The sequence below is a fragment of the Lactuca virosa genome, chromosome 6 (assembly GCF_052849685.1).
Source record: "Lactuca virosa cultivar CGN04683 chromosome 6, Lactuca_virosa_CGN04683_v6, whole genome shotgun sequence".
In the NCBI taxonomy this organism is placed as follows: Eukaryota; Viridiplantae; Streptophyta; class Magnoliopsida; order Asterales; family Asteraceae; genus Lactuca; species Lactuca virosa.
In genome coordinates this window covers 104,425,632-104,443,781 of record NC_136431.1, presented here as the reverse complement: position 1 = coordinate 104,443,781, position 18,150 = coordinate 104,425,632, and positions in this window count along the sequence as shown.

Below are 18,150 nucleotides of genomic sequence, written 5' to 3'. Positions count from 1 at the left end.
CCTTCTTTACCTCCACACAATCATCATTTGAATCATCCTTAGTATCATTGTTAGTATTGTCATCCATCTAAAAGAAAAAAAACAAGAACTAGATAAAGAAAACAAAACAACCAACCATGTCTAAAAGAGTTACAAACAGTGAAACAGATTCAGGGACTTTGTCTTCCAGTTTGAGTCAACTAGAAACAAACGTCTACAAAACACAAAGGAATTTCCAGTTTGACAGTGCAATTTCGGATTTCCTATCATAGTATCATCTTAACAGTTAAAAGTTAACACTAACTATCACTAACACTAACTATCACTACATGATCAAAAGAAACAAAAAAATAAATAGAAAAATCGATGGACAGGCTGTGATCAAAGATGCAAAGGAAACAAAAAATAAACAGAAAATCACAAAGGAAAAGATTATATACCATGTTTGTGTTAGAAGCCATAAACTCAGAAGAAGCTATGGTTATGTTGTACTATTGTTGTGTGACGGAATTGAGAGACTATGACGAGAACTCGAGAATCTGTGAGTGGCGACCGACGAGGTATGAGATTGTGCTTTGTGCAGCTTCGATTTCACTTCAGAAAGAGATACGAGGTATGAGAGTGGCGAGCAACAGTGAGACCGTGAGAGGCTGAAGGACCGGAGATTGGAGAAGCACCGATGATGTGGGACGATTCGGCCGGTGACAAGCGATGAATGTATATGTCCGATTGTCCGATGATCGTGATTCGTGAATCGTGACTTCGTGTCTTTGTGTTCGTGAGATGAAGAACTCAGAGTCTCTAGACAAAAAAAATTAGATTGAGAATGAATTTGGATGTAAGATGTCGACGATTTTGGAAACGATTCAATTTAGGCCTTTAGGGTTACAAACTAATTATTAAGTTTTACGTAATCGGTCCCTAGTATTTTATACATATAAAATTTAACCCTAAAATATATATGTGTTTATACGTGTTTGTATGTGTTACGTGTCAACACGAATTTATATAGTGTCTTATACGTGTCTAAACAGGTAAATTCGTGTTTGACACATGTAAGACACGAACACGAATTTAAAATACGTGTCAGACACGAATAGACACGAAACACGAATTTCTAAAACACATACACGGAAAACTCGTATCGTGTTCGTGTCGTGTAAATCGTGTCGTGTATGAAATTGCCAGGTCTAGTGATAGGTAGCTTAAACACACGATCAAGGAGTTCAGCATCCAACACCAACTGTCATTGAGTTCGGCCTCCGGTTCATTGGGTGGAAGCTTTTGAATACCAACAATATGTCCGCTCATGTCATCAAACTCGCCATTAAATTAACAAAGTCATTTCAGTGGCAGCACGAGCGGCTTAAGGCATGTAGGCTCATACAATCCCTACATATCCATTGAGCCAAACTCCTTCAATGTTGCTACCACTAACATAAACAATCCATGGTCTAAAGAAATAGCCACTCACAACACAGCTCTACGCTCCTTCATGGGGAGATGCAAGCTCTTAATATGAGAAATCATATGAGAAATCCCCCTACCTCCTACTTCACCGTTCAGGCAGCAATGAAACCATCGAAAAGGACATAGCCAAGTCCCGCTCGCATATGTATGAGAAGACGCCATAAACATACACACACAAATCTTATAAAGCCTCAAGGGGAGGATCGGAATGAAAAGCAGAAAACCAAAGTAAAATGTGCCACTCCAACAAAAGGTTGGAGTGCACAATGAAAAATAACATCGGGAAGAGCTCTACATCTTCTTGAGTCCTGAAATGGTTGCAATCTTCCAAAAACTCATGTAGACATTTTATGGAACACCTGGCACATAGAAAAAGAAGTGTTTGACTTACACCAATGAAGCTTGAGAATAAAAACCCATGTATAATATTCAAGCTTGATGATTAGGTATGAGGAATTTCGAGTTTAAAAGAAGATGATTCTGATTTTTTTTACTCAAAATGAAAGTAGTGAAGAAAGGACTTCGAAGTATTACAAAGTAAGTTTCTTTCTAGACTTAAAGACAATTTACACGAACGTGTAGCAACAATAGAAATTAAAAAACGAATGGAGGATCATGAGTTATTGCTAGATTTTCTTCCATGATGCAAAAACGAAAGCAAGAAGCTGCAAATTCTATGCGAAGCACAATTTCCGTTCTAACTTCATATTTGCAAGAAGTTTTAAAATTGCAATCATATTTGCTTTTATAAACACTGATGATGCTCCCACACCAACTTAAAAGTTCAAATCGACTTTAATGGCTGCAGATTATGTAGTTGCTAACTCTGCCAACTTGAATTTCAAATTAAATTGAAGGAGCCCCTGTTACTGATCATGGTTCACGAATCGATCCCCGCCCTTGTTTTGTTTAATGAATAACTCAATAAATAATGGATTAATCATATCATCGTTGTGAATAATTAATGGAAGTATTCAAAATTCTCATTTGAGGCTCCTAATTATGTGCATCGTGATCCAACATGTACTACTAGTTGATTCCAAGGTAAAGCTTTTTTTTACATTATTAATAAAGGATTTATTGATATATTACGTGATTAATATATTAATTTGAAATAGTAATAACTAATTTGGAATTAATAATAAATTAATTGGATTTAATTTATGGATTATTAGAATTAATTAAAAGTGCATGGATTTGGTTGTTATTTTTCAAAAGTTGAACAAAGGAAGGCTTCCAGAACCTTCCCGATAGGGACAGTTTTGGAGGAGCCCTGCCTCCTTGACATTAGGATCTAAATAATTGATTTGAAATTTGAAATATTATTATTTAATTGAAATTAGAGTTTCTAGGGTTTTCCTATAGCCTATAGATTGGACCCATTGGGATCCTATTTTCGTCCACTCTAGATCTCAGAAGGATAGGCGAAATTTCTCTCCTTGCCTCCTCTCTCCTTAAGTTTTAGTGCTACGAGGGTTTTGGGTAAAAGCTATTAGAGGTATCATAACTTTGGTGCTAGCTTTTCAAGGTCTTGAAGAAGGATTTAGTTTGATTATTTGCAATAATAATCAAAAGGTATGTAACCTTAATCTAATATGAATTTTGATTTCATAGCCTCTCTCTTAGGGTTTATTTATATTCATAGTTAGTTGTTATCAATAGAGAAAACATAGACCATTTCTAGGTTGCATGGGAACTTAAGGGTTAAAGTGTTTTTCCGCCAAATATAATTTTTTTATAACCTAGAAAACCTATCAGTGGTATTAGATCTTTAGTTTTGTATTTGATTGTATAATAAAATGAATTGATCAAAATTAGGGTTTATGAAAATTAAACCCTAAATGCTTAAATTTCGACTTGGCTAGGGTTTTTCAAAACCCTAGCTACCATCCTGTTATTTTCGAAATTTTGTATATATCAGTAACATTTTCTAGTTTCCATAATTATTATTCTTATAGGATTTAAGATTATTCCTATTTTAATAGGATTTAAAATTTGAAATTAAAACTTTATAAACCCTACCCTTTTTCGAAAATTTCAAGGATAAATGATTACGATTAAATATGAACTTATTTAATTCATTATTTAATGACCAAATTACATGAATGGTCCTTAAGGTTTTGCTTTTTTCCCTAAATTAGTCCTTACAAAACTTTTTTCCCTCATATGGTACCTACGGAGCAAACCTTGTACACAAATGATCCTTATGACTAACTTTGTTAACATACTCTGTTAAGTGTGTCTGAAAAGACGAAAATGCCATTTGCTTTTATTTATTTATTTATTTTAAATATTTTATTAATTTGAAATTAAAAAAAGTGAGGCTCTCTCTCTCTCTCTCTCTCTCTCTCTCTCTCTCTATATATATATATATATATATATATATATATATATATATATATATATATATATATATATATATATCGCATTAAAGCACCACCCAATTCATCTTCTCCGGCATGTCTCTCCCCCCACCTTACACCGTCGCTCGCTGACATGCCACCTCCATCCTCTCCTCTCTCTTGAAATCTCATGAAGGGGAAGATCGTTAGATTCAGAAAAAAGTTCGGGGTTTTCGATTTGTAACAAAAAAAAAATTTAAATCTGGATCAGATCGATCCTTTTAAACCCTTTTAAACCCCAACCCTAACAAAATCGCCAATGGAGACACCGCCTTCCACTACCACCAATCCCTTCCCAGACGCTAGACCAAAACAAAGCAAGAAGTAGAATTGTCACCTCCTCTAATGGGTTCAGATATGATAAGATTGAATTTCTTGTTCTTTCCGTCACTTAGCAGTCCCGTCGAGGGCTGCTTCTGTCAATGAAGTTGTCGGCGAACCAGGAGCTGCCACCGCCGCTTCTAATCTCTCATCCGATTGTTAAAGAAACCCACGAACCTCCCTTCCTTCGCTACTGTTACTGCTCATTCCCTTCCATGGGGTTAAGTAGCCTTGAACCTCCCCATTTCTCTATTTTCTCCCCAATCAGATGAAGACGGAGACTTGTTCCCTTGGTTCTCAACCGGCGATGTGCTTGTTAATCTAATTCGTATCTTGGCTGGGCAATCCAGAGGGCATGTGTTTGTTTCTTGAAATTTCTTTTCCAAAGGTCACCTACAACTATGATTGCAGCCATTACGGATTTTGACAATTAAATTCCTTAAATTACAACAGATCTAAGCCTTCGTTGGTTTGTTTATTATAGAAAATTTGTGTAAGTTTGCAGAAAATTTGTGTTTCATTCTTTGCTCTTATGAGTAAGTTTGCAGAAAAATTTGTGTTTCATTCTTCAAATCTAAAGAGTTATATATTCAAATCTGAATCTCTTTCAAAGCATCTTCGTAATCCTGCCCTTGTCATAATTTGCTTTCGCTTGTGTTCACCTTTTGAATGATGGAGGTTTTTTGCTTCAGTACACAGTTGGGTTGTGGGTTTGATGATGGCAGTGAGATTGATTTCTTCACCAAAGCATGAACACAGCAAGAAAGAAGAAAGAGAGAGAGAGAGAGAGAGAGAGAGGAGAGGGGACCATCTGTATGCATAAAACAAAGGGTATTTTTGTCATTTAACAAAACTTGACAAAATCTGTTAACAAATTTAGTCACATGGGCCTTTTGTGTGTAAGGTTTGCTCCGTAGGTACCATCAAAGGGAAAAAAGTTTCGTAGGCACTACTTTAGGAAAAAAAGCAAAACCTTAAGGACCATTCGTGTAATTTGTTCATATTTAATTGGTAAATAATTATTTAATCAATGTGTTTAAATTATTTAATTAATTGTTTGATTTCTAAATAATATGATTTAAATTTATTTAAATAAGATAAAAGATTAAATCATTATTTAGTTTAAAATTATTATTATCAATTGTTTAATTCGAAAGATTAATTTTAAACCCTAGTATTTTGAAAAGTTTTAAAATACACCTTAATTATACTTTATACATGATTAAAAGTTTAATATATTATATGTATAAGACAAGTTAGTCAAATCGCTAGTACACTTCATTCACGAAGCCATACTATAAGGAGGGTATAAGGAAGCAGACTATAAAATGACTGCCATTGGGTGTCCACACTCACCCACAGCTCCCTTCGATGGTGAAGGGTCGTTAGCTGAACGGATTTGATAGGACATAACCTCCTCAAAGTATAATGCTATTTAAAGTATTAGAACCTTTTGAATAAATCCCAACTCTAGTTACTTTAGAACAAAAATGTGAAGTGTATGCTAACCCATGAAAACGTACACCACTCCTTATATTTCGTTAGTGCAGCGTATGTGGTTAACCGGCACACTATTTTGCGGCTATAAAGTTGAGTGATGGACAAATCAAAAATTGTCGTTGTTAATGGAGTGTGTGTGGTTTACCGGTACATTAATTTGAGATGATAAATGACATTGAGCTTGTCAAGTGGGTTTGCATGGTTATTCACATCTTATTTGTGTTACTCAGCATCCCATTCACAAATTTGAAGAGCATAATCCGAGATTAAACATGCCATTGATAAGGTTCAATGAATCTCAAACGATCTAGGAGTTTCACGCTAGATTGATATTGGTAAATTTTTATTACCTAGCTTGATAAATTTGCAATTAGATTACGACATCCCTATTGTTTATTGTGAATTATGTTTTTGGATCCTAGCCTTGAATATTTATTTTGGGTTAAAATATTAAGCATTTATATCACTAACTAAAAACTATGTCTCTTTATATAGATGTCTGGAAATGGTGATCTCGTTATTACTCAAGCCGACTCCTCCAACTTAAATTGCTTTGTACTCTCGATTTTGTCGAAAGAGAAGCTCACCAGTTCCAACTACATGTACCAAATGAGGAACTTGAAGATGACTATTCGATATGATGGCATGTACTCGAAAATCCTCTTGTTGAAATCGATTATTCCACCGCTATTCCTGAGAAAATTTCCTCATACAACAAGCACTCTGATGACGCCACAAACGTTACTTGCATCATGGTGGCCACTATGGCACCTGAACTGGCCAAGTTCTATGAAGATTACTGGCCATATGAGATGGACCTTGACCTTGCTGGAAAGTTCCACAAGAAGGTGAGACAAGAGTGTTATGAAGTGGTCAAATCTCTCATGGCGTGGAAGCCTAAGGAAGGAGAATCGGTTTGTGCTAACATAAAAAACATGCAGAGGTACATGGAGCAACTCCATAGGCTTAATGTGTCGTTTGATGATAAGTTGGCCATTGATGTGCCTTAACTTATTATCTCCTAGTTATGATCACTTTTTTCCGACTTATCATTTGAACAATATGGAGACAACATTAACTTAACTCTAATTTGTTTCAAATCGTTGAATCGTGGATGAAGAAAAATCATGCCTTTATTGCAACAAATCCTCATGTCCTGGCCATTTGATATGCGAAAGGGAAAAAGAGGAAGGCTCCTTCCCAATCTGGCAGGAAATCGAAGACCCATGCTGGAAGCTCTAGCAGTGGGTCAAATTCAAAGCCCAACTTTGATGTCCCTACGATCAGTGATCCAAAGGAGGTCACTTGCTTCCATTATGGCGAAAAGGGTTATTGGAGAAGAAGTTACCCTAAATACTTGCAAGACTTGAAGGATGGTAAGATCAAGGCGTCCCCTTCAGGTATTTACACTATTCAAGTTAATAACACATAACTTTTTCATTCTTGAGTCCTTGACACAGGGTGTGGTTTCCATATTTGTTCTTATTTGTAGGGGCTAAGAGAAAGTAAAGAGGTGGAGCATGGGAAGCTCAATTTGATCATGGGGATAGGCGATCTTCACCTGTTACCAAGATTGGAAATTATGGGCTTGTGCTTAGTAGTGGTGTTAGGGTTAATTTGATTAATTGGTGTTATTCATCAGATAAGATGTGCAACGTTATTTCATTTCATGCATTATTCAGACAAGGTTTTAGATATTCATTTGATAATGATGTTGATTTTATGTATGCTTATTATAATGGTTCTTTTATGTTTGAAGCTTTACCTTGTAATGGAGTGTATGAAACTATGACTTATGATGATAATCTAGGAAATAGTGTGTTTCATATTGATTCGTCCAATGGTGTGGACAAAGCATGTTTATGGCATTGTCATCTTGGTCAAATAACTAAGAAACACATCACTCAACTCCAAAAGGATAGAGTGTTGGAATCATTTGATCTTAGGACAGAAGATGAATGAGAATGTTGTCTTTTGGGCAAGATGAGAAAATCACCTTTCACTGGAACATGTGATAGACGTGAAGGATTGTTGGACGTAATACATATGGATGTGTGAGGTCTATTTAGATCCACCACAAGACATGCTAGTCAATATCAGGATTGGGTGCGGTGTTGATGGAGAGGGGGCATGTGATAGCATATACATCGAGGAAGTTGAAGCCTCATAAGACGAGGTATCCCACCCACGATTTGGAGTTGGGGGCGGTGGTGTTCGCCCTCAAGATCTGGCGTCACTATCTGTATGGAGTCCGGTGTACCATATACACAGACCATAAGAGTCTAAAGTACCTCATGGATCAGCCCAACCTGAATATGAGACAGAGGAGGTCGGTGGATGTAGTGAAAGACTACGACTGTGAGATCTTATATTACCCACGCAAGTCTAATGTGGTAGCCGATGCCTTGAGCCGCAGAGCAGAGAGTGTTCCGATCCGATATGTGTGTATGAGGATGACAGTGATGACTCCAGTCTTAGATACCATTCGAGAGACCCAGGTAGAGGCCGTAAGACCAGAGAACCACAAGAGGGATCGGGTGATTGGGCAGGTTTCTGAGTTTGAGACGGATAGTCGTGCGCCTATGACTTTCCGTTGGAGGATTTGGGTGCCCTATACAGGTGGACCTCGGCTTATACTGATGGAGGAGGCGCATAGATCGAGATTCTCGATCCATCCAGAAGCCACTAAGATGTATTTGGATCTGAAGAGAGATTACTGGTGGCCCTTTGTGAAGAGGGATGTGGCATGGGTAGTTGAGAGGTGCTTTACCGGTCGCCGGGTTAAGGTGGAGCACCAGCATACACATGGCCCATTACAACCTCTAGAGATTCCCCAGTGGAAGTGGGAGCAGATTTCCATGGATTTTATCACCAAATTACCGAGGACTGCGCGAGGTGTCGACACGATATGGGTGATTGTGGACCAGTTGACGAAGAGTGTTCACTTCCTTGCTATCAGTGAGAGATCTTACGCAAAGAAGTTGGCCGAGATTTATATGAGAAAGGTGGTGGCTCGGCATGGAGTGCCGACATAGATAGTGTTAGATCGGGATGTGCGTTTTACTTCCAAGTTCTGGAAGAAGTTCCATGAGGAGTTGGGAACGCGATTACACTTCAGCACCGCATACCACCCACAAACAGACAGGCAGAGTGAGCAGATGATTCAGGCGCTGGAGGACATGTTGCGTGCATGTGTTATGGACATCGGAGGAAGTTGGGACACTTATTTTCTCTTGGCTGAGTTTTCATATAACAACAACCATCATTCCAGTATTGGCATGCCTCCCTTTGACCTCTTATATGGGAGGAGGTGTCGGACTCTCATCTGTTGGGGGGAGGTAGGAAAAAGGGTGATAGGTAGCACTGAGATAGTGCTCAAGATGACTGAGTAGATTCAGCAAGTCAGATAGAGGTTATTGACAACACAGAGTCGCCAGAAGAGTTACGCAGACTGGCGACAATCCGAGCTCGAGTTCCAGGTTGGATATTTTGTCCTCCTGAAGGTATCCCCGTGGAATGGGGTGATCCAATTCAGGAAGCGGGGAAAATTGGGTCCCAGATATATCGGTCCTTTCAGACTGTCTGCCAGAATGGGGAAGGTAGCTTACCGGTTGGAGCTACCTACAGAGTTGATCCATATTCATAACACCTTCCATGTGTCTCAGTTGAGGAAGTGTGTAGCCGATGAGACGGCAATAGTACCCTTAAAGGACATTCAGGTGGATTCTAGCCTGAATTACATTGACAAACCAATATCAATTTTGGACTGGAAGGTTAAGACCCTGAGGAACAAAGAGGTGCGACTGGTTAAAGTGCAGTGGGAGCACCGCAAGGGATCCGAATGGACTTGGGAGCCGGAGTTCGAGATGCACGAGCAGTATCCAGAGTCTGATTCTAGTGGGGGAGAATTGTAACATCCTGACTCCCATATATAATATTTATACATATTTTCAAGTTAACTGAGCGACTCGATGAGTGGGTGCCCCAACTCGTCGAGTAGAGTCGAATTGGCCACGTGGGTTTAATAACCAACTCGACGACTCAGAGAGCCGACTAGCCGAGTTGGCGATGTGTGAGGAAACCCTAAATCTTCGGGTTTGTGTCCTATTTAAAGGGCCTTAAGCCCTCATTTCCGCCTCCCTCAATAACCTTGAGCACTGTGAAGAACCCTAATCGAGTTTTAGCTTGTTGTGTGAGAAAGAGAGGCTATCTTGAGTATTTTAGTGCACCTTGAGAGAAGAAAAGGAAAGAATTAAGGCTTGAGTATTTGGATCTAGAGGTTCTCAGTGGATAGCTTCTATTTGAGGTACAAAGATGCTATCCTGATCATTTTTCTTATGAGATCTTAGTTTGGGGAGTTCTAGGGCTATTCCCCATCCTTCTTGTGTTATTGAGTCCCTTGAGCATATATTGAGGTTGAAACCTCAGATCTGGATTGTAGGAGGTCTTGTGAGTCCAAAGACCCAAGCTTTATGGAGCTAGAGGCAAGCCTATAGGCACTAAACCCTTGTTGGAGCTCGTATTGGCATTATCGAGCAAATATGCCATGCATAAACGTAAAGATCGAATCTTTACATGACATTCGAGCCTTGGGAGACTAGATCCAGAGTTTGGAGTGGTAGATCTGCCTTAAAACGTATGAACGGGAATACAGACTAAATGGACTCGCCGAGTGAATAGCTGACTCGACGAGTCGGCTAGGGTTTTCCCCGATGAGTCTGGACATGTGTAACTCGGTGAGTTAATGAGACAACTCGACGAGTTAAGTTGTGTTTTCGCGACATCTCAGTGGAAACAAGGGGACTCGACGAGTCACATAGATGCACTCGGCGAGTCAGGTCAACTTGGACTGTTGACTCGAGTGTTAACTTTTGTTGACTTTAGGGTTTGGTCAAACTTGAGGGATAGAGGCCAGGGAGGGGTAAAATGGTCTATTACCCATCCCAAGAGTTAAAGAGGGTCTATCATGAGTTTATTTTGAGTTGTGATCTTTAAGTGTTAATTAGAGATGCTTATTACATGTTGGTGGAGATAAGACTGTTCGAGGGGTATTCAGTTTCCTTGCTTGCTTACGAGGTGAGTCTTCTCACTATACTTACCTAGAGTGGTAACCTTTGTGTAACCGGAGGGTCTCGTGTGCTTATATTGAGTATTATTATATCCTGCATTATGTCTTTGTGATTTATGTTGTGTGTTATTCTGAGCTTACTGAGTTAGGACCGGAGGGTCCACCCGAGTTATGGGACCGGAGGGTTCCACTGAGACACATTGACCAGAGGGTCTTACTTGAGTATAGCCATGAGAGGCTAATGAGATGTGTGTGGTATTTTTGGGAACTCACTAAGCTTCGTGCTTACCGTGTTATGTGTTATGTGTGTCAGGTACTTCTCAGGATCACGGGAAGGCACCGACTTGATTGTACAGACACACGAGTTGGAGATATGTTTGGAGGATCCTAGATTGTGTTATAAACACTTTTTGAACATGTGTTTTTGATAACTTGGTATTGTGGGGATTTTTGGTGTTTGTGCTAGTGAGAATTATGTGATTTTTAAAATGAAAAATTTTGTTTGAAAATTTACGATGTTACAAGTTGGTATAAGAGCCTTCGTTTGAGGGATTCGGATATACCTTCGGGTGTGTCTGGACTCAAACTGAGGATTTGAGAAAAAATTTCAAAAGAAATGATTTTTCTAAAAATGAGAAAGAGTTTAAGAGAAAAACGAGATGGAGCATTGTGTACAATCAGCCTGATCCCGAACGGTGATTTCCCAAAATACCCTTTCTTATTTGTGTTATGAGATATTTATGAGATGTTAGGGATGCATGCTAGAGGATAGGCTAGGTATTTCATATTTAGGGCTGGAGTTGCCTGATCTATGATACCTTAGCCTAGGAGATATTGCTATCTGTTGTTTCCTTGAGTATGTGCCGAGTAGGAGTATCTAGCAGGAATCACTTAGAAAGAGTTCTGAGTCGTGGGTTAATCTAGGAGAGATATCTAGATGAGTATATGAGGAGTCTACGAAGAGAGTAGCCTATATCTTTGAGAAATAGAGTACTTGTGAATTGGGATCCTAGGAGGAGGACTTGGGGTGACTACAAGTTGGTGTGGAAGGTAGTATTGGGCTCATATGTCACACCCCCAAACCAAGGATGGCGGAAATGTCCGGGGGTGGAGGACTTCATGTATAGTATCATAACAACAATTTCAATAGTGATCAAAGTAAACATAACCAACATAAATATAATTGAAAAAGTTACATCATTGTATGAATTACATGTTTATGAATCAATTACATTATGTTGATAAAATATGAAATGTTTGACGCCTTAACGTCCCATCCTCAAAAGCACTTGTTTACCTGTTTAGTGATTTCCTGAGAATACAAGTAGTTTTAAAAGAGTGTCAACAATTAAGTTGGTGAGTGCATAAGCTTTTGTATGTAGTTATGAAACCTTTTCTTGTAAAAGTAGTGTTCGTTCCAGAAAATCCAATATTTTCCTTAATGTGTAAATGTAGTCTTAAAACCCAAAGACCGAAATGTACAAGTAATTTGTCATATTTATAGTAAAACAATGCAAGATTAAATCGACATAAAGTCGTTTGATTTTAGTGAAATCCCCGTAAATTCTATGTTTGTTTATATTTAATGTGAGTTTATGAAAGCCTTTTCTTGTAAAAGTAGTGTTCGTTCCAGAAAATCCAATATTTTCCTTAATGTGTAAATGTAGTCTTAAAACCCAAAGACCGAAATGTACAAGTAATTTGTCATATTTATAGTAAAACAATGCAAGTTTAAATCGACATAAACTCGTTTGATTTTAGTGAAATCCCCGTAAATTCTATGTTTGTTTATATTTAATGTGAGTTTATGAAAGCCTTTTCTTGTAAAAGTAGTGTTCGTTCCAGAAAATCCAATATTTTCCTTAATGTGTAAATGTAGTCTTAAAACCCAAAGACCGAAATGTACAAGTAGTGTTCGTTCCTTATAGTAAAACAATGCAAGTTTAAATCGACATAAACTCGTTTGATTTAGTGAAATCCCCGTAAATTCTATGTTTGTTAATACCACATGTGAGTTATTATAACCATGCTATGACCTAGTTGGCCTGAAACGACGTTCTTCAGGCGTCGGAAATGTTATGACATTTGTCACCCCAGACTTATCGGTCTAACTGTTGCATGCAGTTTTGGTGTGGGTTTGTCAAACCCAATATAGATATATACACAAGTATCACGCTCTCCCTCGAGGAGACTCTGGTTATAATACAGGACTTATTTGTAAATTGAATCGAATGTCTCACAGAAGTCATTAACGGAATTAGTGTTATGAAAACTTGGTACCGTATGGTCATACCTTGCTTAATGAAAATATCCTTTGTATAAATGTACCCTTTTTAAATGTATGTGTTATGTAATGTTTCATAAACTATACCTATTATAGTTTATCAACCAAGGGTAGTACGTAGTAATGTATGCAAACTATATTCAAAATAGTTTATTAAATGTTTGAATGTATCGGTTGTACTTTGATTATAATCACTTGTTATTCTTTATATTTTATATGTCCAAATCCATTTGTAAACTGATGTGTGTCTAAATATTAAGAAAAAATGTCATATATTGCAATAACATATAATCACATAAAGATATACACCTTGCTCAACATGTTACAGGGTGAAATGAAATTGACAGCAACTTTTTGTTGTATACAGTTTCTGTTACTGTTCTTAGAAAATTTATAAAAAAATCATCAAAGCTCCAAATCCAAATCCACAAATTGTGACAGTTTGGAATATGAGTCTAGTTTGTTCATAAATTTTATCATGATTTTTAGTGATCTCTAACAGAGGTCAAAATGTCCATAATCACAGACTGGTCCGGGTTTGCCTCTGAAATAATAGGCAGTTTTGTAAAAATCACCATAAATTGTAGAAACATCATATGGAGATGTGCAAGTAGCCATTTTAAAGCTAAGAGTTTGAAATACTTTCACCTGGAACAGTTTTGAAAACTAAAATATTTAAGTTGACCAAAACAGTCCGTGATTAAAGTCCATCTTTTCTGATGTAATCTGTTAGAAAAAGTTTAATTGTGTTCTTGATGATTTTACTTGTATTCCCCCCTTAAAACTTAAGAAAACATGTAAATGTAGGGGTATAAACTCACCTTATGTGGTTTCAGTAGATGATAGTGAGAGAGAGGAAGTGTTCAACCCAAGAACACTAAGAAGATGTCTTGATGATTCGAGAATCTAACACCGAATAAGATGGAATTTGTGTAAGATATCAATGATTTGAGTAGAATGCAGTTTAATAATTATGTGAATGATGAAGATACTTACTAATTGAAGAAAGAAATCCCTGGAGAAAGCCTTGAAGTTCTTGAAGTTGAGAGAAAAGATGAGAGAATTTTGGAGAGTGTTCTTGGTTGCTAAGTGTAGAATGAAAGGGCTTTTAAGGAGAATGAGGAGAGAGGACCAATCCTCCAGCTCTTAGAACGTGGGAAGAGCTGGAGATAGGGTGTAAAGGTCCCCCAAGGAGACAAGGGGTGGTTGGAAAGAATGGCTGATCATAGAGTGAGGTGGTGGTGGTTTGCTTTTGTCATAAAATAAGGAAAAGCAAATATTCCCTCAATAATTAGTCCAACCACCAATTCTTTTAATACATTTTTATAAAAACCCTAGAGATTTATATATTTTGGGGCCTTAGTTTATAAAATAAAGTTTTGGGTGAAAATCCCACGTTAAAATAATGAAAAACGGAGTTAAAACGAAGTCGTAGTCGAAAAACCGGTAAAAAGGGGCCGTCTGCGAGACCTCTCGCATGGGCTGTCTGAGAGGCTTCTCATGCGAGGCTTCTGTCCTGAGAGGCTTCTAATGAGAGGCTTCGGTCCTGAGAGGCTTCTCATGAGAGGCTTCGGTCCTGAGAGGCTTCGGTCCTGAGAGGCTTCTCATGAGAGTTTTCGCTTCTAATAGGAGGGTTTTGGTTCCTTAAGGTTATTTTACCCGTTTTTACCCCGTTTCAAGTGGTTTTTGACCCGGTTAAGGGTCGAGATGACCCAAATGATTACAAAAAGTTAAAGTAACTTTTGAGAGAGATTCGGGAGAGATTTGGGAGAGATTGAGTGAAAGAGATTGAGAGAGGTTTCGTTTGTGATCTTTTTGAGTGTCCGGCTTCGCAACGCAAGGTCCATAAACCCCCTTTAAGCCATGATTTAGTGTCCTATACAATCCCGATGATTGTGCAATAGTGTTTTATCGCTTTGGTTCGTTGTTTAGCACTGTTAAGGCTAAGGAAAATCAAACACATGAACTTTCCAAATGATGATTTCTCATTAAAATAGCGAATTGTATAGTGATTACATAATGTAAACCCTAACATACAAGGGTTATTGGAGTTGACCGGTTTGACTTGTTGACTTTGTTTGACTTTGACTTGACCGAAATTTGACGGTTGTCACATCATCCCCTCGTTAGAAGGAATTTTGTCCTGAAATTTTCATTTTGACTGGGATTTCAAGAGTTTAGGAAGAGATGTGGATACTTTTGTTTCATCTGATCCTCGCGTTCCCAGGTGAATTCGGGTCCTCGTTTAGCGTTCCAGCGGACCTTCACAATGGGGATACGACTTTGCTTTGTTCTTTTGATCTCTCGATCCATGATTTCTACCGGTTCTTCCACGAAGTGGAGACTCTCGTTGATTTCAATTTCGTCAAGAGGTATCACGAGGGTCTCGTCGGATAGATTTTGTCAATCATATTTTCGGGGTTAAAAAAATAAAGTTTTATTAGTTACCTATAGCGACGACTTGTCGTCACCACAGGTTTAATCTATTACGATGACTTGTTGTCGCTATAGGTTTTTAACAAGAGCCAACGACATACCTATAGCGACACACAAGTCATAATTTGCATGTGTGAAGACTTGGAGTACTTTCTAACTGGTTCATGTGTGAAGACTTGGAGTACTTTCTAATGAAAACTGTGCTACTGGGGAAATTGGAAACTGGTACGTAGCTTCAAAGTCAAGAATATGCAGTAGGCATGTGATGCATTAAATGCATGAGGCACACAAGTCATAATTTGCAGCAACATATACGTATATGTGTGTGAATTGAAGAAGAAGGTTGCGGCTCAAAGAATATATATATATATATATATATATATATATATATATATATATATATATATATATTCATTTTCTCTTCATTTGTTAGATACACAATAACCATAACATCATAGACTATATATATTCAATTTCATTTGTAATTTTCACTAGTTTATATTCCGCGAGTGTTACCGAAATCATTTATCAATTTTTCAGAAGTGCTTAACTTGTTTTGTTGCATTCCTAACAATTTGCTATTAATTACTTCTCCCACTTTACTTATATAAATCATCACATTCTTACCGCGACTTTTAACTTCTCCCTCACAAATGGATCCACCTGCAGATCATCAAAACCCCATAGATGACCTCGATTGGTTTCAGTACTTTGATCATCAAGATCTTTTCAGGTATATATAAACGTCACTCATTACACCATCTTACGCAGAAAAGTGATTTTGTCGACATTGATCAAAACATGGTTTGGATTTGTAGTGATCAAAAAGAGTCTTTCATCGTGTTGGATTTGATTATCTTGAGTTTTTGGATTTTTGCAGTGGTGACATGCTCAACCATCATGATTACGAGTTGTCGGAAAAATTGCATGAAGTGCTCGATCAGAACGTTTCCACAGTACTTAACAAAGATCAAAACATCATTTCTAGAAATGAGTTTCACGATTTTGATCCCCTTGAAGATATAAGCTTATGGGATTGTTGGGAGGATGGTAATTTACCATTGGTTAGTTTCAGTGAAGACTGTAAATCCGGTGGTGAGGCTACATGTAGTTCTAGTGCTGCCACCACTGATCACGGTGGCCGGAAGGTGGCAAAGAGATTGAGACCATTAGAGTTTGAAGAGATAGAGAAGTACTTTGAGATGCCGATAATCATGGCAGCAAAGGAACTAGGGATAAGTTTAACAGTGTTGAAGAAAAGATGCAGAGAGCTAAACATAAACAGATGGCCTCATAGAAAACTTAAGAGCCTTCAATCCCTCATTGAAAATTCCAAGGTAAATTATGATAATAACCTTCTATACATTACTCATGCACTTGGTAACCAAAGTGTTTTTGGTATTTTCTAAAATTTTAATTGTTAGTTTCTTTATAACTAAACATAGGTCCTAGGCATATGCCACATCAAATCAATTGATTTACTACGATTTCCTGATTTATATTTATATAAACTTAACTCATTGTAAATTTTGTGAACTCACATGAAAAATATATTGCATCTACCTTTAAAAAAAATTAGGAGTTGGGATTAAAGGAGGAGATAAAGACGTTAGAAGGGCACAAGAAGATGATGGAGAAATTGCCAGGTATGGAATTGACAGAAAGAACAAAGAAGCTTAGGCAAGCTTGCTTCAAAGCTATTTATAAGAAGAGAGGACTTAACAATCCTTAGCCATTTTGTTATAATTAGTGGATTTTAATCTACATTGTATGTGTTTTTCTCTTGATAGTTTGATACCCTTTTTAGTTTCATTTTATGTATTTGTCTATTGATTTTTAATGCAGAAAATTTTGTATAATTTGGGTATTATAGTTTGTATTATGTATTTAGCCATATTCTAGATTGCCGACATGACTACGCCGACGACTCTATACCAGAGGTCTATATAAATAGACTTATGAATTTAGTAGGAATAACTTGATTATAATCTTGTGATTTGTTCCATGTCTGATCCACTCCTAAGATTCACTTGACATGCCCCCATTTATGTGTAATTAAAATTTTATTAGACTGTTGATCCTAATGAGTCTACCCTAAGTCCACAACCAAACAAGGAATAGGTCCTAAGGCGGACTCACCATTTCTAGGTCAATCAGTTTTTTTAATTACACATAACTTCGAGGTACACCTAAAGAATCTTAGAGTTACCAGTTGTAAATTGTTTGTAATACCAAGTAGTGAGATTCAATGAAATAAAATGCATGCCTATTTCATTGATAAACCTTTTAGTAAATATCCTTACCATTTATATACACATGTATAATTTCACACTTTAGTGAACTATTCTTGGTGTTTCTGTTAACGTCTTGGAGACGGAGTTATGGTAGTGGGTAGAAGTAGGTTTTGTACGGGCGTTAAAATTTACACATCATGTTGCTCGTGCGAGAATAGGGGTAGAAGAGATAATTAATAGACGCCTAATCCTATAATTACTTATAGGGGTGATCCTTATTAGTTACGTCTATAATCACGTAGTGCATATCAGTTATACATAATTTGAGATAGAATAGACTTTCGAATAAATGACTCTACTCTAAGTCCACAACCAAACAAGGAACAGGAAGTAGAGCAATAGTCATAGATTCTGAGTCTATAATATCTTTAATTATGTATAACCTTGGCGTATGCA